This window comes from Corythoichthys intestinalis, chromosome 1 (assembly GCF_030265065.1).
Source record: "Corythoichthys intestinalis isolate RoL2023-P3 chromosome 1, ASM3026506v1, whole genome shotgun sequence".
Classification (NCBI taxonomy): domain Eukaryota; kingdom Metazoa; phylum Chordata; class Actinopteri; order Syngnathiformes; family Syngnathidae; genus Corythoichthys; species Corythoichthys intestinalis.
The window spans coordinates 46601627-46629384 of record NC_080395.1 but is presented as its reverse complement, the minus strand read 5'-3'; the positions used below and the strand labels follow the sequence as shown (position 1 = coordinate 46629384).

The window sequence follows — 27758 nt, the reverse complement described above, 5'->3', positions numbered from 1 at the left end:
AAAATACAGTGCAATACGTTCAAATGTCCAAATAGGAGCAGCATGGAAAGCGACCATACTATTGCCCATCCCCCATAGCTAAATTAACAATGTACAGTAACAGTGCATATGTCATTCCTGTACTTGTGTAGCGGTGTTATCAAAGAATGAAAGAAAAGGTCCCCATGTACTGTAAAATTTCTTTTCAGAACCGCAAAGAATATATCTAATTTTCTTGAGCCTAAGGTTCATCAGCACATCCCTTATCCAATGCGATGTTGTGGGTGGGGCAGCCTCCTTCCACCTCAAAAGAACCAAACGTCGTGCCAGAAGGGTGGTAAATGCAATAACCCTACACCCCCAAGTAGGCAGCCGCAGACCCTCCGGTAAAACTCCAAATATTGATATTAAAGGATCAGGAGTGATTCCGACCCCCAACACTAGTGAGAGGGCTTCAAAAATACCCTTCCAAAATATTTCTAAGCTCGGACATAACCAAAACATATGGATCAGTGTTGCATCCACCAGCTTACACCTATCACACAAAGGGCTGATTTCTGAAAAGATTCTGGACAATCTTACTTTAGAATAGTGTACCCGATGTACTACCTTAAATTGAATCAGAGCATGACGAGCGCACATAGATGAATTATGTTCCCTGCCCAAAACCTTAGACCACAGTCCCTCTCCGATTGGTATTTGAAGATCCCGTGCCCACAGGTCTTTGAGTCTGGATAAGGACGGAGCTGCCAAATGAGAAATTAGATTAAAAATGCGCTTAATTCCCCCTTTCTCTGTCTGATCTAAAGACATAACATCATCTAAAACTGTTGTAGGAGGTTTATTTGGGAAAAGCGGTATGATACTCTTAACAAAGCTTCTAAGTTGCAGATATCTAAAATGATGAGAATTAGGAATATTAAATCTTTGGACTAACTGTGCGAAAGAGGCAAAAATATCATCCACAAAAAGATCATTTAAATGTGTAAGACCCAGGCTGGACCACAGATGAAAGGCTTTATCAACTGTTGAGGGTACAAAAAAATGATTCGACGCCACTGGGCTAAAAAGGCAAGTACCAACTACACCGTTTTTTTTCCTAAATTGAGAAAGTATCCGAAGGGAGTGAGATAATACCGGGTTATTTCCCGATATCCCAACTGTCAAGGGCAGTGGCGCACCACACAAGGCGGCTAATGAATTTGGGAGACATGCACATGATTCCATCTGCACCCAAGTGGGACCATTCTCCTTAAGATGGTAATATGACCAATATGCCATACGATTTAAATTTGCGGCCCAGTAATACAACTGAAAGTTAGGAAGAGCCAAACCGCCCTCGCATTTAGCCCCTTGCAGGAATTCTTTACGTAAACGTGGCTGTTTATTATTCCATATATAAGAAGAAATAATTGAATCCAATTTTTTAAAATATGAAGCGGGAATGAAAATAGGCAAACATTGAAACAGGTATCAATATCTGGGCAATACCGTCATCTTGACAGCATTAACGCGTGCTGCTAGTGAGGTATGCAGTAGTGACCAATTAGCCAGATCAGTCTTAGTCCTAACCAAGAGCCTGTCAAAATTATGCCCACGGAGTCCCTTATATTGCTTGGTTACCGATATTCCCAAGTAATTAAAGCTACTAATATTCACTTTAAAAGGCAAGCTGACTTCACCAATTTCAAATTTGACAGCATCTAAAGGCATCAATTCACTCTTATGGAGATTGAGCTTGTAACCTGAGAATCTGCCGAATCGTTGTAGCAGGTCAAGAGCAGGTGGAATCGAAGTTTGAGCTTTAGATATGTAAAGGAGTAAATCGTCAACGTACCATGAAACTTTATGTTCTATGCCTCCTCTATTTATTCCTGTTATATATCGGTTAGATCTAATAGCTACTGCAAGAGGTTCAATGGCCAAAACGAAAAGCAGAGGGCTTAAAAGGCAACCTTGACGTGTCCCACGATATAAATTAAATGGCTCTGAAAGCTCATTATTAGTTAAAACTTTAGCCACAGGTCTAGAATATAATAATCTAATCCAAGATATAAATGTAGCCCCAAATCCAAACTGTTTTAGCGTCTCGAACATATAGTTCCATTCCACCCTGTCAAAAGCCTTTTCGGCATCCATAGCTATAACACATTCAGAGACGGACTGGCTAGGAGTGTAAATTATGTTAAATAACCGACGGATATTGAAAAAGGAACGTCTATTTTGAACAAAGCCTGTCTGATCATGGGTTATAATATTTGGTAAAACAGACTCCAAGCGATGTGCAAGTACTTTAGCTAGTATTTTGTAGTCTGTATTTAAAAGAGAATTAGGCCTGTAAGATCCAAGTTTCAATGGATCTTTATCTTTTTTCGCTAACAATGTAATGCAAGCTTGATTTAAAGTAGGTGGAAGGTAACCTAAGGACAGGGACTCACCATACACAGCCATCAGAATGGGAGTCAACTGCCGAGCAAATTTTAAATAAAACGCACTGGGGAAACCACCTAAACCAGGCGCTTTCCCAGTTTGGAGCCCGGCTATGGCATTCCCAACTTCTTGCTGAGTCACCGGCTTATCCAATTCTAAGACAATTTCTGGAGATATCTGTCGAGATTCCAAATCCTTAAAAAAACTTAGCATGGCCCCTGTGTCCCTGGGAGCCTCTGAAGTATATAATTCACTATAATAATCCTTAAAAGCTGTATTAATTCCCGACTGATCCGTAATAGTTTTACCATCCAATGTGATGCCGGTGATAGTAAATTTTGATGTAACACCCTTTAGTTGCCTAGCCAAAATTGAGCCCACTTTGTCCCCGTGTTCATAAAAATTACTTCTACTCTTATTCAGCAGATTCCCCACAAAGTATGACGAAACACAGTCATATTCTGATTTGAGACGAAGTCGCTCTTTATACAGAGCAGGAGAAGGAGATTGTGCATAAGTATTATCAAGGTCTGCTATTCTCCGGTCCAAGTCTAAAAGTTTTCCATCGGTTTTTCTCCATTTGGCAGCCATATAAGAAATGGTTTGGCCTCCGTAAATAGGCCTTGAGTGCCTCCCAAATAACTGAAAAAGAAACCTCAGGGGTGGTATTGATATATAAAAACAGCGTAATCTGATAAAAAAGAAAATTTACAAAAGCCTCATCTGCTATTAAAAGGACCTCCAATTGCTGCTGGTACCACCTGCTTCCGGTAAATTTAACTTCAGCGCAAGAGGTGCATGATCTGAAATAACTATAGTTTGGTATTCACAGGAGCGAATATTGGATATTAATCTATTATCAGTAAAGAAATAGTCTATTCTGCTGTATGTATGATGTACTGGACTGTCTCAGGAAATTAGAATACACAATATTCTAATTTTTTGAGACAGTCCTGTGTATATATACAGGACTGTCTCAGGAAATTAGAATACACAATATTCTAATTTCCTGAGACAGTCAGGAAATTAGAATATATATATATATATATTAGAATATAATCCTTGGCCTCTGCCCCAGGATGGACCTGTTGTCCCAGTTGGAGGGGAGCATCTGGCACCCCCACCCGGAGCGTCTTCACCTGTACCTGTGGCCTCTGAAGGGCCGGACTCTCTGTTAGAGTCCTGTACAGAGGCGGTTGTACAAACTGTACTTGATGCTCGTGCGACGTCCACGAGGGCGCTTTACAGTAACAGGCGGAGACTGTTCAATAAATGGTGTAAGGATCACGATGTGGATCCTGTGCGCTGCTCTGTGCCAATATTACTTAGCTATTTACAAGAACTTCTTGATAAGGGACTTTCTGTATCAACCTTAAAAGTGTACGTGGCTGCGATATCCACCCACCATGTTTTGGTGGATGGCCGATCAGTGGGCTCTCATTCCCTGGTGTGTCGGTTTTTGAAGGGTGCCCTTCGTCGACGGCCTCCAAGATTACCACGCGTCCCCACGTGGGACCTTCCATTAGTCCTGGAGGGTTTGTGTTCAACCCCTTTTGAGCCTTTGAATGGGGCTGACCTTAAGTGGGTCACAATAAAAACTGCGTTCCTCCTCGCAATTACTTCAGCGAAGCGAGTGAGTGAATTACATGCTTTATCGATTTCTCCGAACTGTTTAAGGTGGAATCCTGACTGTTCTGGGGTTACATTATGGCCCAATCCGAGTTTTCTACCGAAGAGACTTTCAGCCTTTCACATTAACCAGCCAGTTACCCTGGCTGTGTTTAACGATGTGAGTGAACCTGACGGACATTTGCAAAGTTTGCTATGTCCTGTTCGTATGCCATCCATCCATCCATCCATCCATCCATTATCTTCCGCTTATTCCGGGGTCGGGTCGCGGGGGCAGCAGCTTCAGCAGGGAAGCCCAAACTTCCCTCTCCCCAGCCACTTCAGCCAGCTCCTCCGGCGGGATTCCAAGACGTTTCCAGGCCAGCCGAGCGACATAGTCTCTCCAGCGTGTCCTGGGTCGACCCCGGGGCCTCCCACCGGTGGGACATGCCCGGAACACCTCTCCAGGGAGGCGTCCAGGAGGCATCCGAACCAGATGCCCGAGCCACCTCAACTGGCTCCTCTCAACGCGGAGGAGTAGCGGCTCGACACCAAGCCCCTCCCGGATGACCGAGCTTCTCACCCGATCTCTAAGGGAGAGCCTGGACACCCTGCGGAGGAAACTCATTTCGGCCGCTTGTATCCGGGATCTTGTTCTTTCGGTCACGACCCACAGTTCGTGACCATAGGTGAGGGCAGGAACGTAGATCGACCGGTAAATCGAGAGCTTCGCCTTTTGGCTCAGCTCCTTCTTCACCACAACGGACCGGTGCAGAGTCCGCATCACTGCAGACGCTGCACCGATCCGCCTGTCAATCTCCCGCTCCCTCCTACCCTCACTCGTGAACAAGACCCCAAGATACTTAAACTCCTCCACTTAGGGCAGGATCTCATCCCCGACCCGGAGAGGGCATGCCACCCTTTTCCGGCTGAGGACCATGGTCTCGGATTTGGAGGTGCTGATCTTCATCCCAACCGCTTCACACTCGGCTGCAAACCGCCCCAGTGAGAGTTGGAGGTCACGGCTTGATGAAGCCAACAGCACCACATCATCTGCAAAAAGCAGAGATGAGATGCTGAGGCCACCAAACCGGACCCCCTCAACGCTTCGGCTGCGCCTAGAAATTCTGTCCATAAAAATTATGAACAGAATCGGTGACAAAGGGCAGCCTTGGCGGAGTCCAATCCTCACTGGGAACGAATTCGACTTACTGCCGGCAATGCGGACCAGACTCTGACACTGGTCGTACAGGGACCGAACAGCCCTTACCAAGGGGCTCGGTACCCCGTACTCCCGGAGCACCCTCCACAGGACTCCCCTAGGCACACGGTCGAACGCCTTCTCCAAATCCACAAAACACATGTAGACTGGTTGAGCGAACTCCCATGCACCCTCGAGGACCCTGCCGAGGGTGTAGAGCTGGTCCACTGTTCCACGGCCGGGACGAAAACCACACTGCTCCTCCTGAATCCGAGATTCAACTTCCCGACGGACCCTCCTCTCCAGCACCCCTGAATAGACTTTACCGGGGAGGCTGAGGAGTGTGATCCCTCTATAATTGGAACACACCCTCCGGTCCCCCTTTTTAAAAAGGGGGACCACCACCCCGGTCTGCCAATCCAGAGGCACTGTCCCCGATGTCCACGCGATGTTGTAGAGGCGTGTCAGCCATGACAGCCCTACAACATCCAGAGCCTTTAGGAACTCTGGGCGGATCTCATCTACCCCCGGGGCCTTGCCACCGAGGAGCTTACCAACCACCTCAGTGACTTCAACCCCAGAGATCGAAGAGCCCACCTCAGAGTCCCCAGACTCTGCTTCCTCAAAGGAAGGCGTGTCGGTGGAATTGAGGAGGGCTTCGAAGTATTCTCCCCACCGACTCACGACGTCCCGAGTCGAGGTCAGCAGTACACCATCTTCACTATACACAGTGTTAATGGTGCACTGCTTTCCTCTCCTCAGACGCCGGATGGTGGACCAGAATTTCCTCGAAGCCGTCCGGAAGTCGTTTTCCATGGCCTCACCGAACTCCTCCCATGTCTGAGTTTTTGCCTCGGCGACCGCCGAAGCCGCAGTCCGCTTGGTCAGCCGGTACCTGTCAGCTGCCTCCGGAGTCCCACAGGCCAAAAAGGCCCGATAGGCCTCTTTCTTCAGCTTGACGGCATCCCTTACCCCAGGTGTCCACCAGCGGGTTCGGGGATTGCCGCCACGACAGGCACCAACCACCTTACGGCCACAGCTCCGATCGGCCGCCTCAACAATGGAGGTGCGGAACATGGTCCACTCGGACTCAATGTCCCCCACCTCCCCCGGGACAAGGGAGAAGTTCTGCCGGAGGTGGGTGTTGAAGCCCTTTCTGACAGGGGATTCTGCCAGACGTTCCCAGCAGACCCTCACAATACGTTTGGGCCTGCCAGGTCTGACCAGCATCTTCCCCCACCATCGGAGCCAACACACCACCAGGTGGTGATCAGTTGACAGCTCCGCCCCTCTCTTCACCCGAGTGTCCAAAACATGCGGCCGCAAGTCCGATGACACGATCACAAAGTCGATCATCGAACTGCGGCCTAGGGTGTCCTGGTGCCAAGTGCACATATGGACACCCTTATGTTTGAACATGGTGTTCGTTATGGACAATCCGTGACGAGCACAGAAGTCCAATAACAGAACACCGCTCGGGTTCTGATCGAGGGGGCCGTTCCTCCCAATCACGCCCCTCCAGGTCTCACTGTCATTGCCCACGTGAGCGTTGAAGTCCCCCAGCAGAACGAGGGAGTCCCCAGAGGGGGCACTCTCCAGCACACCCTCCAAGGACTCCAAAAAGGGTGGGTACTCTGAACTGCTGTTTGGTGCATAAGCACAAACAACAGTCAGGACCCGTCCCCCCACCCGAAGGCGGAGGGAGGCTACCCTCTCGTCTACTGGGGTAAACCCCAGCGTACAGGCACCAAGCCGGGGGGCAATAAGTATGCCCACACCTGCTCGGCGCCTCTCACCGTGGGCAACTCCAGAGTGGAAGAGGGTCCAACCCCTCTCGAGAGGACTGGTATCGGAACCCAAACTGTGTGTGGAGGAGAGTCCAACTATATCTAGTTGGAACTTCTCTGCCTCACACACCAGCTCGGGCTCCTTCCCCGCCAGAGAGGTGACATTCCATGTCCCAAGAGTTAGCTTCTGTAGCCGGGGGGTCGGACCGCCAAGGCCCCCGCCTTTGGCTGCCGCCCAAATTGCTACGCACCCGACCCCTTTGGCCCTTCCCACAGGTGGTGAGCCCATGGGAAGGCGGACCCACGTTGCCTTTTCGGGCTGTGCCCGGCCGGACCCCATGGGAAAAGGCCCGGCCACCAGACGCTCGCCTTCGAGCCCCACCCCCAGGCCTGGCTCCAGAGGAGGGCCCCGGTAACCCGCGTCCGGGCAAGGGAAACTTGGATCCTGTAATTTTCTCCATCATAAGGGGTCCTGTTCGTATGCTGAAGCACTATATTAGCGTGACTGCAAGCACTCGTAAAACAGATGCTCTTTTTGTATGTTTGGTGACAAAAATAAAGGCTGCACAGTCTCGAAGCAACGCTTGTCACATTGGGTTGTCGAAGCTATTCTTCAGGCCTATGAATCCAAAGGTCTTCAGCCTCCTAGAGTCACGTGCCATTCCACAAGGAAGATGGCAACTTCCTGGGCGGCACTGAGAGGTGTTCCTCTGAATGACATCTGTTCCGCAGCAACGTGGGCATCGTCTTGTACGTTTGCCCGCTTCTACAGAGTGAATGTGGCAGCTCCTCACCCGGTAGCTTCAGTAGTGCTGTTGGCTTCCTCTCACCGAGACTGATCCTCGGTATGTGTGGTGTTTTCGTGACATTGTTGGTATAAAGTCATCCAGGTACTAAGCACCGCCCTCTGGCGGTCAGAAGGAATGAAATAGAACGAGAGTTACTTCTGTAACTAAGGTTCTATGAATTCCGGATGACCGCCAGAGCTGCCTGTCACTCAGACTCCCTGCGAGTACATTCCGAAAAGGAACTAGTGCTGGGTGAGCGGGGCTCTTATCGACCTCTGACGTCACCCAGGTCACGTCCAATGGCGTGACTTTGTTGGTATTTTATTCTCGACTTTTGTGCTGCGCACACGTAGATATCCAGGTGCTAAGCACCGCCCTCTGGCGGTCATCCGGAATTCATAGAACCTTAGTTACAGAAGCAACTCTCGTTTTAAGGAATTGGACATTTGTTACCATCAATAGCTTGCACTGAGATAAATACAGTGATCCCTCATTTTTCGTGGTTAATAGGGACCAGAACTCGCCACGATAAGTGAAAAACCTTGGAGTACCCCTCCCCCAACAAAAAAGAAAAAATATTTTTGTGTGTTTGTTCAATGTATTCATTCAGATTTAGCATTTGAAAGAAATACATACAGGAAAACGTTTTCTCACTTTTTTCCAAAAGTATAATAAAAAAAAAACTTTTTTGTATATGTTTCAATAAATGGTTTTTAAGCACTTCAAACGTAATAATTATAAGTTTTAATCACTTTACTGTCCCATTGAATTATTTTAAAACAAGAATAAAGCAGTAGTAGAAAAATGCTTGGCTTTATTAATTGGTTCTCTGAGTGAGTCTACTCAAATCCGCTCAGAGCTGCTCACTTACACACAATGGGTTGCCACAACAACTGCTAAACAGGTTAAACGATGATTGACACATGCAGCGCCATGAAGTTTGAGTCTCTAGCAAGATCAAACCCAAACATCTGTCAATCATCGTTAACTTTAATAAGCAACTCCAGTGCACTGCTTGACCAACAAAGAGCAAGGAGAGGGATGGAGGGAGAGTGAGACTACGTGATCGGCTCGGGAAAGCTCATCTGTATTTATTTATTGATTTTTTTTAATTGGAAAAAAAAATCCGCTATGGACTGAGGGTGCGAAGTTTGAAGCGGGAAGTAGCGAGGGATCACTATATTGAAGTGATTTTTAGAACTAGGAGATGGAATAGGGGCTTGCTCTGTCCACTCCATGCATCGACCTGGTATTGCAGTACCTCCAGGGACAGTGCACCTCACTCTGCTGGTGATAACAATTTTCATCCCTTCTGATTTAAATATCATGTACAATTGCAATTTATTAAGCAATTTTTATGTTTGAGAGCTAAACTGATTTGCCTCGTTTGAAACAGTCACTTTTCCAACAGATTAAGAATAACACTGTCCCACAATATATGCTTTCACACTCCCCAAAGTTTCATTATATGAGTGTAGTCAGGTTCTGCACAGCACTAGAAGTCAGCAGCAGTGTGCATTCCTGACCGAACAAAGAATCAAAGGAAGTGAGATGGGGGTGGGGTTCCATCTTTGAGTAAGTCGTTCGTTTGAAAAGCAGCTTGAGCTTTCAGTAGCGCATGCGCATTGACAACAAATGAGCAACTGTCTCAGTTGAGCGTTTGGAAGAGCAGCAATGCATGATGGGATTATTTTCACATATCTTAAACCTCATTTAAAGATCAAGCTCTTGACCTAATGACAAAAAGTAGTACATTCACTGGTTGACGGTAGCATTGCCTTGCCCATTGTGTGTGTTTATGACTATTTTGTAAGTCAGTAGCAAATGAGCGAATGACTGAAGATGGCCTGCGGGCTGAAGACTTTGGAGCTGCAGCTGAGTGGAACTTATACTTACCTGGCAGGGAAGATACCATGGTCAAGATGGTGGTTCTTCTTGACTGAGGCTTAGCCATTGCACTCCAGGCTTTGCTGAAGTTGACGAATTCCCCAAATGTGGGAATCTCGACTGCGTAATTTCTGGTAGTGGGGGACTGCGTTCGCGCTCTCCCCTGATTTATTGGTTAAGAAAATCATGTTGATTTGTAAGAGTGAAGGGGCTCGCTGTTCCACTCCTGTAGTAATTGATATAAAGCAAATAAAAGTGCTTGATAGGTGTGTTTTATTTTTATTGTCAGATTTAGTATTGGTAAGGTATACATAGAAGACTTTGATTTTTGATGATTTTTCCCTTGTTTCCCCAAAATATAATTCTTTATTAAATTTTTTCATTGAGTGAGTCCTCTCAAATCAACTCATGCTGCTTAATTTTTTTTATAATTATTTATTTATTTATTTAAAAACCTGTCCCGTTCTAGTGTCAGTCTAAGTGTCCGGTTGGTCGGAACAGTTTTAATGTTTCACATTGAGAGTATGACATACTCCCATTGTGATCATTCAACATACCTCATTTATTATGACAAAGCAGCTAACAGGACTATGGAGGACCAGGAGTGCAAAAATTCAATAAATAAATACACAATTAAATAAATAATTAAAAGTGTCATTAAAATGCTTTTATTTCAATTTTTAATTATTTATTTCAGTTTATATTTATTTCAAATTATATTTATTTCTTTCTTTCAATTTTTATTTATTTATTTCAATTTATATTTATTTATTTCAACTTTTATTTATTTCACTTTTTATTTATTTCATTCTTGCACTCTTGTTCCTCTGGAGGTACAACCATGAAATAATTTTATCTGTCACGTTAGCTCGTCATAGTTTCTAACATCTGATTGGTTGCTCAGCAAAGCAAGTCTTAACTAGTTGATCTCAGATAATAGATTGATTTTTATGTACACCCGATACATAAGGTGGCAGTGTAGATCCGTATAATCTGAAAAATAATTGCTCCCTCAAAATCACAAAGACGACGGAGATTAGTAGCGTGGTCAGTGTAGCGGTAGTAGGCTTTGACGCATTTCGCGTGTTGTCCAAGCAAAACATACATATGTCCCAAATGTGCCCAGAGCTGCTCAGAGAAGCAGCAAATTTAATCGAGGACACTCTGAGAACTCCACCAGCAGCCCATGGTGGAGTCCAGTCTGTGGCTTCTACATCGCGCGGGCCAGCGCCTTTAAACGGGCTGATGTCTGCATACGGGAAACTCTAGTATAACTCAGAAGTGGAACGGTCCTTGGATATTTACCAGATTTTATTTTATTTTATTTTTTATCAAGTTTTGAAATAGGGCTTAGTGACAGAAATAACTAGCAGTTTTCTAAGTAGTTTTACTCTGAACTCCGACATCATTTTTACATGATAATGATTTAGTTTGGGTCTAGGGGTGCTCCAGTGTCTCTCTGAAGTGGACCCGTTATCGAATAGGTCACCGTTTTTTTCCCCATATATTTAATAAAGGGACTTGCGCCCTGAAGCCACGTCATTGCATTCTGAAGCCAGCGCATTGCATTACCGTAATGCACATAATGCAAACAATAATCCAAATGAGGGGCGGCTGGTTTGACTTCGTTTTTACGAGTGGAGGCTGGCTTTACCGCAGTTCTAAACTATCGAAAACTCTTCGATCAACATCTTGATCTGACAGAGCCGAGATAATGCCAATAACGTTAATTAATTGCTCTGTTTTGTAGGACACGTACTCAGGGTCCAAATGTCCTGCTTCAATTTGTTCTGAGAAATCTAACATGTCCCAAGAGAGCTCATGCAAAATCTCAGATAATGCCGCCATGTTGGGAAGAAATAGGACGAAGCAATCGCTTATTACTCGATCAACTCAAACCCCGCCTAGTTCACGCCCGCCCACCGAGTTTGATGAGCCAATGACAGATAAAATTATTTCATGCGGCCACACGGGGAACAAGAGTGCAAGAATGAAATAAATAAAAAGTGAAATAAATAAATGTTGAAATAAATTTTAAAAAATTGAAATAAATAAATAAATAAGAATTGAAATACATTTTGAAATAAATATAAAATGAAATAAATAAATAAAAATTGAAATAAATAAAAGTTGAAATAAAAGAATAAAAATTGAAATAAATAAAAATTGAAATAAATATGAATTGAAATAAATAAATATAAATTGAAATAAATAATTAAAAATTGAAATAAATATAAATCGAAATAAATAAATAAAAATTGAAATAGATAAATATAAATTGAAATAAATAAATAATCGAAATAAATAAATATAAATTGAAATAAATAAATAAAAATTGAAATAAATATTGAAATAAATAAATATTGAAATAAAAGCATTTTAATGACACTTTTAATTATGTATTTAATTGGGTATTTATTTATTGAACTTTTGCACTCCTGGTCCTCCATACAGGACGTGTTATGGGGGGACAGAAAAAAAGAAACACAAGAAAAGGAAAGAAAAGAAAGGTAACAACAAGAAATACATTGAACGCCTACACTACTATTAATATGTTGGTGTTATGTTGAAATTCGCCCCCCCGGCCCAGACGCACCCGGGGACAGCACCGGCCAAAACAAGTGCCGCTCAGCCGACGCTGCCTCCGCGCGCGCCGACCGGGAAGGCAGAACTCCGCGTGTCCTCTTATTTTAACCCTTTGTACTGACTCCATGTTTCAAAACCTTGAAGAACACTCACCGAAAACAGGTTGACAATTTATTCGTCAACAATGGTAAAAACAATATGATACCGCCTCAAAGGGTTAATCCTTGGTTGTTTTTGGTCCCGTGGCTATAGGCATCAGCTCACAGTGCCCTCTTTGTACAGGTGCATTGAGACCGATTTTTTCATGATCAATTAGATGGGCTACCAATCAAGTTAGTCCTGTCGCTAGGAAAAATGAGATATACATTCAGTTAAATTTGGCCCCATAAAAAATAAAGTTAATCTTTAGTTAGGAAAAATGAGAGACACACTAAGCTAAATTTGGTCCATTGAATAAAATCCTTTAAATCAGGAAAAGTGAGAACCGTACTGAGTTAAATTTTGGTCCAGTAAATTAAAATTTAAGTGCCCCCCTTTTCAACTTCCGTAACGTTAGGGTCAACCACCACCTGTAGTAAGAGGGAACTGTGCGCAGCCCTGAAGAAAAAGGAATGCAACAGCGTGTCAAACATCTCAGAACAGCTTTTAAAGTTAGAAAAAGAACAGCACTGACAAACTACTACATCTACAAACATAGCAAAGCAAAAGACATTCCCCCATTGACTAGAGAATGGTGAAAAAAACGGTACTGTACAAAAGCGGAATGTTGCAATACAGAAAAACTTGGACACAATGAACTCGAAACTCGAAATAAACGTCTTCACCCCTTACCAGTTGTTGAAAATGATGGACACAGACGCCTGTAGGCAAACTTTATTCCTCCCCAATTAAAGAAAAACTTTATTCCGCCCCATTCACCAAAAAACGAATAAATATCCTAATCAAAAAAATATATATAAAAATAATAAAAGCTATATTCTCCACCCCAAATGAAAAAAAATGGCTAAAGGCTAAAGAATAAAAAACTGGGACTTAAAAATGGCACAGATCTACCGAGTACTATGATTTAGAACCTAACGAAAAAATAGTAGTCTTTGAACAAAAATCCCAAGAACAAAAATGAATCTATGGTGATTGTGGAAATATAAAACAACCCAGTGAACTTATATGACATGTGTCGAGGAATTACAAAACCCAAATGTGACTGCAAAAGATCGAAAAAAAAGTGAGGGAAAAAATAAAACCCTACTACATAAACAATGTGTATTCCCACCACTTACCAACAACGTCAGGGGCACCTTTCCACACCACATTTCTAACAGCAACATCCGCATGTGAATTCAATAAAAGGGACAAAGGAAAGAAAATCCAAACCTTTTAGTGAAAAATAATATAAAAAGAACAAATAAACAAAAGCACTATAGCGACAGGGACCATGACACTAAACCTATTTATTTCCATGATCAGTTGTCGCTTCCTAGGAAATGGGTCAAATGGGAATGGGAAAGGGTCCTTATTTTCTCCCAGTCCAGATCCGTCATGGTTGCCCCCCCGAGTGGATCCCAGTGTAGCTGTAATCTGTTCAACTCAAAAGAATACAGAGCCGCCCACATCCTTTAAAACACTCACTAATTAAAGCATAGAACGACTTAGCCTATGTGTAGATCACCACGAGTTTAAAGTGTCTAGAATGTAATGTGATGCCTACAGGAAGGTTAATCATTAGAAAGTGAAAATAAAATAAAAGTAAAGAATCTTAATCAAATACATCTGGGACTATGTGGTGTATTTAAAATATATCACGTAATCACGTTTTAGTTTTTTGCCTCATGCTTGTCGAGACGTCTGAGGCAGGGTAATATCGCTAACATTTAAACACTCTCTCAAACTCAAAAAGACCGGAAAACATTCACCTCGACGAAACACAGCATTGTCAGCTGGGGTGAGTATATAACCGTGGGGACAGTCGTGACGGCTGTCCCTGGGCGATGAACCATTATTTTGAGAGCACCTGTTCTCACACAACCACCAGCTCACGGCTCGTGCGGTATCCGCATGTCGCAGCCCTGAGAGAATAGATGGGGTCTGGAATCAAACCTTTGATCCTCCAACCATTGGCGATCCCTTCTCCCACCCGCGCAACCGGTGCGATGGCTCCGCATGTCACACCCAGCTCCAGCTCAGCTAGCGTTCAGAGTGAATGTCTTCCCATCCTGTCAACATACACATCTGGTGTTTCAGGGGATCGATAAATAGAAATAAGGATAAACTTAGGAATAGCTGATTTGTCATACTTACTTATCATAACTGTGCCTATTTGTAACCTTACCACCTGAAACGTCCCAACAGCACCCGTCTCAAAACTCCAACATGTGATGTGGCAGATCATTATCCTTAAACCTTGAAATCTTTTGGGAAACAATGTGGTCAGGGAAAACCTTTAGATCGTTGTAATGGCCTCTGTATGCTCCTAAAATGTGTTGTGTTATTAAAGCAATGTGTCAAACTCCTTATGTCTAAATGAGATTATGAATAGTATTATGTTTATAATAATTTACTGTTTGTTGGGCCTAAGAACTGTATGTTTAGAGTTGAACAGACTGTACAAGTCAATAAAAATTTACAGTTGTCCGCATCCATATTAACTTTCAGTAATCATGTTGGTGTTATCTTGACCCACTTAACCCCCTCTAGCCATGCCCACAATTGCAATTGTAAGCATGGCTATATCACTCATAGCTACTACTCAAAGTGCATTATGAATACCCAGTATATGTTATCATTCCCAATTTACATTACCTTGTGTGATACCCCAATTATCTAGACAAAATCAAAAACTATCCCCTATGGTGGTCTAAATACCATTATTTGAGATTCTAACTCTTCTTTTTTTACCAATAAGCTTAATAAATAATATTGATCGTCAACAACCCCTAGTCACAAGGAATCATTTTGTTGAAAGATGGGAGTTATACATTCATTACTACGGTGTGTGGTTGTCTACTACAAGTTTAAACTGTTCAATGGTTATCAATGCAACAGTCAACACAAAAACATTTATATGTCTTATTATTTCCAGTTTACAAACCCCTCATGTCCAATTCAGATCCAAAACAAAGCCACTTAGCAATAGTTAAAATATTTATGTCTTGGAAATTGATGCCTTTTACTTTGTTCCTTATGTCATTCAAAATATGTATCGTTCTCCCCTTTTGTGAAACAATTAGGTCCCCAGAAAATAATTGCAAAATAACAAACCAGTGAATAGGATCAATAGAATAAATGCAAGCCAACCAGTTTTTTTTTTTTTTTTTTTTTACTTTTACATTGTCCCGTATATTAAAATTAACACATGAAGGAGATTCTCCCTCCGCATTCTTTCGGGAGTCAATGGTGGCTAGGGAAGGACTATCTTATCTATTGTTTTACCAAAACAACCAGAGACTTGGGCTTGAGATGACCCACTTTAAAACTTGCTCTCACCTAAACTTTAACCCTTTAGGCAAGGCCTCTCAAACCTAAATTAGCTTTTATAGACTCCAAATTAAACGGAACTACAAAATAAATCAAAAATCAGTTTTATGAAAGTGCAAAAGAAAAACAAAATATATTAAATGAAATTATTTCCTTCAAAGGTCAACAATGAAAAGCAAATATCCAAGTTAAAATTTAAAAAAAAAAAAAAAAGACTAATAAGACTAACAATTTATCTCATTCTGGGAACGTTATCTCCGATGTTTTTTTTTTTTTTTTTTTTTGCAAAGATGTTCTAGTTACTTTAAGGGGGTGTTACGATTGTCAATTAGCTCAAATATTTACAATTCTTATATTACCTTATTACAGGTTTTATAATCGCTCCGTATTTAGTAATTTGTCAATTAAATTTGGTCGTGGCCTTGTCTCGACAAAGTTGGCCACTTATTTCCTACTATATTTTCAGAACAGCAAAAATTAGGTCAATTATAATTGTCTTCTTATCTCAGAACTTAAATCGATAAAGATATACTGTTGTTCTTTGGATCACAAATGAATTCACGACCGCCAATTCTATCGACATGTGATCCAAAAGTGCCACTTTCCCCATATTCATCATGCTCGAATCCCCTAAAAATGAAATTAAATTTCAAGGTTGGGGGTCCCGGTGCCGGGATTGGCGATGCGGCGGCGTAGGGTTGGTCGCCAACGGGCTTACACTCATAACAGATTCACACGATTACTGGGTTCTAGATCACAGAACTGATTTGTGTACACTCTACCCCTTTCAATCACTTAGCTTATAGACACCCCCATCCCCATTCTCCTCTTTCACTGGCCAATAGGCCCCCACATGGTGTAAACCGGAAATACATCTCGCTGACGATAGCACCAGCATATTAGTAACTAGTTTAGATGTTCAATGTATTTCTAGTTGTTGTTTGTGTATGTGTTTCTTTTCCTTCTCTTGTATTTCTTTTCTTCTGTCCCCCCATAATCCCTTCCTGTTCACTGCTTTGTCATAATAAAAAGGTATTTTGAATGATCACAATGGGAGTATGTCAGACTCTCAATGTGAAACATTAAAACTGTTCAGAATCCGGGCACTTAGACTTCCATTCTCTGTGTCAAACAGCTGAACAGGACAGGTTTTAAAAAAAAAAAAAAAAAAAAAAGAAAGAAAGAAATTAAATTTCAAGCTATTCGTTATACTAGAAGCGAGCCATGTTATCAATTCCCCGTTATTAACTTTAAGGTGTTCTTTGCTTGTTCTGTTCGCATGTCTGTTATTCTAATAATTGTAAGTTTGTGGTTGAACGCATCAATTTAATATTCTTTTGTTTCTCTACATTCTTTTGTGAGTTAAAAACATCTGTTAGAAAAAGCTTTTTTAATCCATAACTTTACCAAACATCCAGGGACTTCAGCCTTCTCAGTTTCTCAACATGCATTGAAAGGAATAATCAGTTTTTCGCCATGCTCAGAAATTTTTTCAAGCTATCATTTATGTTAGATTTTTTCACGAACCCATCTCAGTCTTTGGGCCAGGCTTACAAAACTATTGCTATTCTTTTTGGTACTGGGTTTCTGGCCGGAGCTGGAATTGTCGATACCGGGTGATCAAACCGACGTTGACACGCCAGCCCCGCCGAATGAAACCAGTTTCATTGTTTTTAAGCAATTTATTTGGCTTTTGTAATTTTAAAGCATGCTATCATATTCAATCAAGCTCACGGGTTCATTTTCCGCTAATGCTGCCTCTTTTTCACTTTATTAGCTTTTCATCTTGAGTTCTATTTTAATATTCCTTTTTTTCATTAGTCTGTCAATTTGATATCACCAATAGTAAAATGTGCTTGAATGTTGGTGTTTGAATGTTGCCAGCCCTCCTTGCTTTGCCTGGCCAGCACAAAAGCAAGAGGGGCCTCCCGCCCATCGGCTCGCGCACCTCATTTTGAACACTGTGTTCCTTTTCTAATCAGATCTACTGATTAAAAATTGTTTTTTTTTTTTTTTTTTACATGTGTTCCCTCTTTGGCTCTCAATTTGATCTTAAATAGTTAAACAGGGACTGGAAAATTCCCAGCTTCCATTCTAGCCTCCCCTTATAATCAATTTTGGCAAAAACCCAGCGGATGCCGTCGAGGACCCCATGTTGCAAATAGGGGCCACCGACGGCCCGCACTCCTTATCTTGAACACAGTGTTCTTTTCTAATCAGATTGCCCAACTCCAGGCGTCATGCCAACGGCTGTCTCCCAGAACGTTAACAGGGGCACTTCCTATTTTTTCGGCTTCATTTCGAACAACACTAAGCAAAACAAAACGTCCACTTACTATAACAAGAGACTACACGACACCATAGCAACTTAACATTGAAACAACAACACTTGCAGTCCACCCCGGCTTCCCCATTTTAATTGTCACTTTTCTTGTCATGGTCAATTTTAGTGCATTTGTACAGCCATCCATCCCGGGTCCCTAACCTATATTTTCTGCTGGGCGAATGTACTCATGGCCATGTTTTTGCTACCACAGCAAATTCTTTCGAGGCCCTCTCTGCTGTTGGGCGTCACTCCAACAGCGGCCTTAACCTATCGTGTTTTGTCGGTTGTATCTGGGGCCGTCCTGAGCCACAAAAGGTGGCTCAAGACGCCATAGTGTGCCCTCCCGACGGGTCTTGCACCTATCTTTTAAGGAGGGACTACTCCCTAGGGTTCCTCCACCCAGCTCACAATCCTCCGCCTCGTCAGACGCGAGGTAGGGAACCGCCACGTTCCAGTCCCGGTGAATTTGACCCGGCCTGACGCTGCCTCGCCAGTCAATTCACTTCCTTTGGACAAGTATATGTCTATCCATATAAATATGTATGCGCAATCAATCACATACACATATATGCATACACATACTGCGGGCAACAGCCCCCGCGTCAGATCGGAAACCAACAGTCACAATGAGCTTGCAACTGCCGATCCCTCGCAATCCGACTAACACTCGGGGGGTACTCGCACACTAATCTACAATTCCATATACATGCCCATTCATATCCCATGGCATATATATTTTAGGGCTGTCAAACGATTAAAAATGTTAATCGAGTTAATTACAGCTTCCAATTAATTAATCGTATTTAATCGCACTAGAAACCATCTATAAAATATGCCAGAATTTTCTGTAAATTATTGTTGGAATGGAAAGATAAGACAAGATGGATGTATACATTCACCATACGGTACATAAGTACTGTATTTGTTTATTATAACAATAAGTCAACAAGATGGCATTATTATTAACATTCTGTTAAAGCGATCCATGGCTAGAAAGACTTGCAGTTCTTAAAAGATAAATTTTAGTACAAGTTATTGAGCTTTTATATTAAAACCCCTCTGAATGCTTTCATTTTCATTCAAATTTTCAATCGAAACACAAACTAGTAGCCCGCCATTGTTGTCCATAATTACACAAGGCTCATGGGTGCTGAAGCCCCTTAAATCAGTCGCACCCAAGCGCCAGCAGAGGGCGACAAAACTCCCAACAAACACAAGTAACAAGGCGACATTGCACTGTGCTGTCATTTTAATCTGTTTGAGCGGGGCACGCGCGCCAATTGCGTCCAATATTTTAACGTGATTAACTGACAGCCCCAATATATTTATATATGCATGCATATATGCGCATGTATATATTACGTGTGTCCCACCAAATCAAATCGGGAAACAACAACAATCCGGTGATTGTGTCGCCCAGACGCCAAACAGCATGCGGGAGGGAAGGGAAGCGCTGTTTCCCAACCTGCAGTTGGGAAGCGCGGGGGGTGGGTTGGGAGGGGGCGACTCACAACCCCTTTTCAATTGTTGTCTCTCGCAATTTAATCGGAATCCGAGGGACACCACGCTTCCTAATCCAAACGTGTCCTTTTATTGTACTTTTTTTTTTTTTTTTTTTGATGATTTTTTTTCTTCGCCCAGCCTAAACTACGCAATGGATGTTGTACTTCATGCACAAATCTATAATACTACCCCTCTAGTGTGAAGACTACTGTTACCAAACTAATTCCCCATATGACAGAATGCAACATTCACCGTTGGACAAAACACAAAATGGTTGAAGGTCGCTTCAAGTCAACTTTCACCCGCCTCGAATTTTGACCAATTGTCTTTTTACCTTTAAAAAGGGCTTCAGTTGACTCTTCCACAGCCGCTCGTCCATCCCCTCCGTCGTCTGGGTCTATCACGTCGTCAAACCATCACGTCAGGGTCACCAACTGTTGAAATTCGCCCCCCCGGCCCAGACGGGGCCGGGGACAGCACCGGCCAAAACAAGTGCCGCTCAGCCGACGCTGCCTCCGCGCGCGCCGACCGGGAAGGCAGAATTCCGCGTGTCCTCTTATTTTAACCCTTTATACTGACTCCATGTTTCAAAAGCTTGAAGAACACTCACCGAAAACAGGTTGACAATTTATTCGTCGACAATGGTAAAAACAAGGCAAAAACAGACGACGGGGGGACAATTCTGGATCCAAAACAAGGCTACATGTTTCCGGGCAGCAAAAATCTGTTATCTCAGTGTCCAGTCTTTTTAAAGTCTTTGCTAAAGCGGGCCGTGTCAAAGGTGTGTCCGAAGGTGTGTCCGGGCGTTGCTTTTGGGTCTTCCCCTCTGTGGCCGGTTTTGGGCGGCTTAGGTTCATGCGCGGATTGGGATGCCCGCTATCAACTTTGCTGTCCGGGCTGGTTGTACTTGTTTTAGGACAAAGCGCTTTGTCCTTGGAGTTTGCTGGGAGAGCTGATTGCAAGAGTTGGTGCGTCAATCTTGTGATAAGACGGCATTGTGTATCTCTTCTATTTCTTCTCATTAAACTATGGTGTGCTATTTATTTTATATTAGTAGTGTAGTCCTACTGTAAATATGAAAATGCTACTATTTCCTGATAAATTATATTACGTGTGTTAGAGTAATGCAAACAGTTAGACGGTGCCTGTACCATATGTATGTGTTAGACTATATATGTGTTAGACTAATGCAAACAATTATATTTTGTTTGCAATGACGGTACCTTTTTCCTTCAGTTATCATCAGCTAGATGTATTTCCAGTTGACACCATGTGGGGGGGGGGGGGGGCTGTTGACCAGGGAAAGAAGGGGAGTGGGGGTGGAGGAGACTAAAGGCTAAGTGATTGGGAGGGGTAGAGTGTACACCAATCAGCACTGTGATCCAAAACCCAGTAATCGTGTGAATCCCTTGTGAGTGTAAACCCGTTGGCAACCTACCCTACGCTGCCCCACCGCCAATCCAGGCACCGGGACCCCCCACCCGAGCGCGCTCAATCGCAACCAGCTGCACGTGAGCCCAACCAAACACGCAACAGCCAAGCAGGCGAGCGGAAACGCCGCGCGGGCGCCAACCCAGGGCGACAGCCCCCACCCAGCCAGCCCGGGGAGGGAGGGCGGGGTGGGGGGGGCAGCGCAGCCCATCCCTCCTCCTGCAGCCCAGCAAAGGAGCCATTGTCACCCCACCCGGGATCCAGGGTGGTCCCCCAGGCCACCCACGCTCCCATCAACCAGCCTTTAGGGATGGGAAGAGGGGATGCACCACCAACCCCACGCCCACCCCCACCCCTGTCCGCCCACCCAGCCCACGAGCCGCCGCCACAGCCCCCCAACCGGCACAGCACGCCACGGGACCCCCAGTGGCCCAACAAGCCCAGGGCAGGGTCCCTCGCCAGAGCAGGCAACATCCAGCCGATACACAGTCGTCTAGCCAGCGACCCGCGACAGAGCGCAGGGCGGATACCCAGGGAGAGAAGCGAGGGTAAGGCGGAGGCAGGAGAGCACTGAGGAGCCGCCGCTAGGCGACGCGAGATCGGAGCCCCGACCTCCCCCCACTCCCGTAGCGAGCAGCCCATCCAGAGGCGAGGCCATGCCCCGGTAGCCACGTCATAGAGAAAATGTGTGGGACCCACCTACCACCCTATTACTGTGGCTGCCAGGTTCCCGGCTGGCAGCCATTACCAGCACCGTGATGGGATTGTGTGGGGAAGGTAGTGCAATGTATGCATTAAAATAAGAGAGCTTGGCTTGGGGCAGTGGGACCGCTGCATGGAATTTCTGCCCAGCCGCCCGTCCTACCGCCCGTTGCTGCAGCTCTCCCATGGAGTATGAAGTGTGTTGTGCGTTAAAAAGGGTGCAGGAATGGCAGGGCCTGCCGCGAAACCCCCGACCCACCCCCCGGCCCGGAGGGTTGCGCGGAATGACACCAGGGAGCACCTCCTCTGTACCCGGTACAAGGAGATACGGCTTTTACACTCTCCAAAGTTTCATTATATGAGTGTAGTCAAGTTCTGCACAGCAATAGAAGTCAGCAGCAGTGTGCATTCCTGACCAAACAATGAATCAAAGGAAGTGAGATGGGGGATGGGGTTCCATCTTTGAATAAGTCGTTCGTTTGAAAAGCATCTTGAGCTTTCAGTAGCGCATGCACATTGACAACAAATGAGCAACTGTCTCAGTTGAGCATTTCGAAGAGCAGCAATGCATGATGGGATTATTTTCACATATCTTAAACCCCTTTTAAAGATCAATCTCTTGATGTAATGACGAAAAGTTGTACATTCACTGGTTGACTGTAGCATTGCCTTGCCCATTGTGTGTGTTTATGGCTATTTTGTAAGTCAGTAGCAAATGAGCAAATGACTGAAGATGGCCTGTGGGCTAAAGACTCTGGAGCTGCAGCTGAGTGTAAGCAGCGACGGGAGCTTTTTGGAAAAAGAGGGCTGTTGCCGCATGGCACTGTGACTGTGAACGATCTGTTGTGGGACAGGATGGAACGATAAGAGCTTTGGCGGACTTTTTCGTTGCCTCCGGGCTGAGATGGACATAGAGGTCATTACGTGATCTGGCCACATTGGGTAAGGCAGCAATGTGCCAATAGGCATCGAGTCTGCCGGAAATCAACGGAAGAAGAAGAAGAAGTGTAAGTCATACTTACCTGGCAGGAAAGATACAATGGTCAAGATGGTTGTTCTTCTTGACTGAGGCTTAGCCATGGCACTCCAGGCTTTGCTGAAGTTAACGAATTCCTCAAATGTGGGAATCTCGTCTGCAAAGTTTCTGGTAGTGGGGGACTGCGTTCGCGCTATCCCCTGATGCACTGGTGAAATGAAATGTACAGAGCTCCCTTAATTTTTGAGGGTAATGCGGACTGACCCCCCACCCCCTTAATATAAAATATATAAAAATAAAATAAATAAAAATATGTAATCATAACTAATTCGGCCATTTTTATTTGCCATGAAGAAGCATTAACCCTAAACAGTAAAACACGCCCAATTTGGTACCCTGCACAGGTCAGGCCCATGAATGAAAACTCACCATTTTGATTTGTGCAAATTTTGTTGAGTCTTTAAGCATGTTCAGAGCTTCAAATTGGCCATTTTCATTTGCCCTGAAGAAAGAAGCCCTAACCCTGAACCCGACTTTGGTACTCCGCCCAGGTCAAGCCCATGAATGAAAACTCACCATTTTGATAACTTAACATCTTATATATCTCATGAAGAGTCTCAACAATTTTGAGGAGGATCCAAGTAACTGCCTCGGTGCAATGGTCTCAAACGTGCACCATGGTTTTCGACAAAGATGGCATGTTTTTCAATATTCAATCCAAAATATCGGATTTCTTGATGGGTTTGGAATATGGGTGCAAGAGACTTTTTAAAGCATTTTTCCACAAGGTATCAACTACTCAAATTTCATCGCTTTACGTTGCAAAACCTGAATGGAGAGGCCTTTTTTAAAAATTCCAGGGGGCGCCACTGCGCCATTTTTTGACATTTTTTCACAACATTGCCAAATTATCTAAATTTTCGCAAAGCCGCATGTTTGTGCAAATTTTGGTGAGTTTTTGAGCATGTTAAGACCTCCGAATTGGCCATTTTCATTTGCCATGAAAAAAGAATAATAACTAGCCTTGCAAGCAGGACTCATCGGGCCCTCGGGAGTCCTGTGTTGATTTCTCTAATTTGTTTTCGGTTATTTTTTGGGGGGGGTCATTAGGTTTTTTTTCCCTTCGAGGAGGAGTCGGTCTTGTAAAAAAGGCCATTTCCTGTTCCCAGCAGGGGGCGCTAGGCCTAATGGGTGATATTTCAATGAAGTTGAGTTCAGGCTGGGATACATCACGTACATGCCAAATATGAAAAAGATTGAACGTTGTATGGGTGAGTTATTAGTCATTTTCTGAATTTGGTGTTTTGTCAAAAAAATGTCTGACTTTGGCACCCCATCGACTTTGGCACGATGAAAAATACATCGTATCTTTTTTTCTCCTACAGATGAAGTAGCAGTGTGTGAAGCAACAGCCTTAATGAGTCAAAGCAGTTCTTCACTGCTGTCATCAGATGAACCAATTTATCCCTAATATATTTCATTGAAAAGTACATAGTATTTTCTTCTCCCACAGAACAAGTAGTTTTATCCCTAATATATGTAATTGAAAAGTACATAGTATTTTTTTCTCCCACAGAAGAAGTAGCTGAGTGTGAACCTAACCCTAAACGCTAACCCTAACACAAAAAAAACGCCCCGCACGGGTCAGCCTGTGAATGAAAACTCACCATTTTGATATGTGCAAATTTTAGTGAGATTTCGAGTATGTTCAGAACTTCAAATTGGCCATTTTCATTTGCCCTGAAGAAGCCCTAACCCTAAACCCTAACCCTAAATCCCCAAATAAACCCGACTTTGGTACTCCGCCCAGGTCAGGCCCGTGAATGAAAACTCACCATTTTGATAACATCTCATATGTCTCATGAAGAGTCTCACCAATTTTGAGGAGGATCCAACTAACTGCCTCGGCGCAATGGTCTCAAACGTGCACTCTGGTTTCCGACAAAAATGGCCTGTTTTTCAATATTCAATCCAAAATACTCGATTTCCTGTTGTGTTTGGAATATGGGTGCAAGAGACTTTTTGAAGCATTTTGGCCCAAGGTATCGACTCCCCAAATTTCATCGCTCTACGTTGAAAAAACCTAAATGGAGAGGCCTTTTTTAAAAAATTCCAGGGGGCGCCACTGCGCCATTTTTTGACATTTTTTCACAACGTTGTCAAATTATCGATATTTTCGCGAATCAGCATGTTTGTGCAAATTTTGGTGAGTTTTTGAGCATGTTAAGACCTCCAAATGGGCCATTTTCATTTGCCGTGAAGAAAGAATAATAATAATCCTTTGCAGAACAATAGGGCCTTCGCACCTGTTGGTGCTCGGGCCCTAAATATGTTGGTGCTATCATCAGCTAGATGTATTTCCGGTTGACACCATGTGGGGGGGCCTGTTGATGAGGGAAAGAAGGGAAGTGGGGGTGGGGGAGACTATTGGCTAAGTGATTGGGGGGGGGTAGAGTGTAAACCAATCAGCACTGTGATCCAGAACCCAGTAACCGTGTGAATCCCTTGTGAGTGTAAGCCCGTTGGCAACCGACCCTACGCTGCCCTACCGCCAATCTATATGAGTGTAGTCAGGTTCTGCACACAATAGACCCTACTCACATGACATCACAACCACGCCTCCGCACCATATTGTCCTTCTACTCGTCGTGTTGATGCATTACCGCTACGTAAATTCCTCCTATTATGGCGTGTTTTTCTGCTCGTTAACATTGATAATCAAAATGGTGAAGGCATGTGTGGCGGTTGGTTGCAATAACAGAAAAGATAGACGGAGAGACTTGAAGTTCTACCGTATTCCGAGAGACCCGTAGAGGAGAGCGAGATGGACTGCTGCAATTCGACGAGAAAACTGGGCTCCAAACGATTACCACAGATTATGTAGTAGTCATTTTATATCTGGTAAGATGCATTTAATATATATTTAGAGGGTTTGGGGCTGACAACCACAATTAAGATCATTGCGAGGCTAATCGCCGACAACATACAGTTTCAAATTCAAGATGCTTATTTCTTCCACCATCATTACATTTTGAATAATATTTAGCTGGTACTAGGCCTGAACGATATTGGAAAAAACTATTGCTGCGATTTTTTTGGGGTTTGTGATATTATAATGCGATATTAAAAAAAAAGATATCTTTTTTTTAAAGAAATTTTTATTAGATGATTTGAATAGCTGTTTGGAAAGACTTTGGATGACTCTCAATGACCAGTGTACAGTGATCCCTTGTTTTTCGCGGTTAATGGGGACCAGAACCCGCCGTGATAAGTGAAAAACCGCGAAGTTGCGGACCCCGCGCCCCAAATTTTTATTTTTTTTGTGTGTGTGTGCTCAATGTATTTATTCAGATTTAGCATTGGAAAGAGATACATATAAGGCATGTATTTCTTCTCACCTTTTCCCCAAAGTATGATTTAAAATAAAAATATATACTGTATATATATATATATATATATATATATGTATATATATATTAATAAATTATTTTAAGCACTTCAAATGTTATTTTATATTATGATCAGTTTTAAACATAACTGTTAAACCAAATCATTTTTGAACAACAATAAAGTACTGTAGTCGAAAAATGCTTGGCTTTATTAAATACTTCTGTTTATCTACCTTAGCTGTGACTCTTGTTGGACATGTAGAAATTACAAATTCCTCATGATCACTTCTGGCATTTAATTTCTATGTCTCAAACGTCTCCACACACGCACACACATTAATTCCAAAGCGGCTTCCTTGCAGAAACGGTTTTACAAGTTTAACGATGATTGACAGCTGCTGCGCTGTGATGTCCGCTTCTTTGGCAAGATCAAAGATACCAGCATCGTTAACTTTAATAAGCAAGTGCTGCAGTGACTGTGAGGTTCAAAGAGCGTGTGAGGCTCTGCACAGAGCAGAAAGCAGGGCTTATGTGGATTAAAAAAAATAAAAACTATCGCGCGTCCTTGCGATGGGACTATCGCGCACGCACACATCGCGATGGCGATGTTTAAACGATATATCGTTCAGGCTTAGCTGGTACCAAGTGAAAGAAGCTGGCCTCGTCTACGGATCATCAGTTAAACAGGTGTGTCCAAACTTTTTGCAAAGGGGGCCAGATTTGGTGTGGTAAAAATGCGGGGGGCTACCTTGGCTGATTTATATAGAACAATATATTTAAACAAATTTTAGCAAGCCCTTCTGTGTGTCACATTTGCTTTATTATTATTTTTAATTAATAATTTCAACAGTCTCGTCTTTGTGGCTTTCTCTTTCGACACTCGGACTCTTGCGAAATACTGCTGCTGTGAAAAAATAAACTAGCTTCAAGTTGCTATAATTTCTCGCTGCGTATCTTCCCTGTAATGTTGTCGTACATGTCAGCGTGTCTTGTTCGGTAATATCATTATCGCGTCACATCGAACTTTTTGAAAACAGAGACTGTCTCTTTGCAAACGAGGCAGACACAGTTGTTGTGTGTTTTATTGAAGAAATAGTCCAATATCCACCTATCCTTGAAGCGTCGGCCATCGCAGTCAACTTTTTTTTTTTTTTTATGATTGTCGCCATTTTAGAAATCACACAGGGTAATGTTGCTTAGAGTGCTGCTCTTAAAGTTTTTCAAACTTTTGTGAGAATAGGCTGATTTTGTGTGGACAAGATAGTTGTAGATATCAGGGTAGCAGATGTCAGGCAGAGAGGGCGAAAACAGCGGGTCTAAAAATATCGATTTAGGCATCAAATATGGATCTGGCGAATGGATGTACTGAAGCTTTTCCACATAACGCCTTTTATGCAACGCATCCAATGAGTTTACAGCGTCTGAAAGCACCGGGTCTTCTATGAATTGCTCTATAAACTGAACGACTAATTGAAACCATTGAGAACAGGGCTAAACAGAGACGGACAATATGGCGGCCGGATACAGCGATACGTCATTCTGTGACGTTGGTGAGTAGGGTCTATAGAAGTCATCAGCAGTGTGCATTCCTGACCAAACAATGAATCAAAGGAAGTGAGATGGGGGATGGGGTTCCATCTTTGAATAAGTTGTTCATTTGAAAAGCAGCTTGAGCTTTCAGTAGCGCATGC

General features: G+C 43.4%; 1 protein-coding gene and 3 non-coding genes across 4 annotated transcripts in view; all 4 read left to right on the top strand.

Moving 5' to 3' along the window:
• Positions 1-27758, top strand: part of swap70a (switching B cell complex subunit SWAP70a) — a 61048-nt gene that overhangs the window by 15111 nt on the left and 18179 nt on the right. The window lies entirely within an intron of this gene.
• On the top strand, positions 8883-9076 carry LOC130928356 (U2 spliceosomal RNA). The gene has a single exon (XR_009066664.1). It is a non-coding gene; the product is annotated as a U2 spliceosomal RNA (small nuclear RNA).
• Positions 9682-9846, top strand: LOC130928403 (U1 spliceosomal RNA). Its single transcript, XR_009066682.1, has one exon. It is a non-coding gene; the product is annotated as a U1 spliceosomal RNA (small nuclear RNA).
• On the top strand, positions 22717-22881 carry LOC130928344 (U1 spliceosomal RNA). The gene has a single exon (XR_009066658.1). It is a non-coding gene; the product is annotated as a U1 spliceosomal RNA (small nuclear RNA).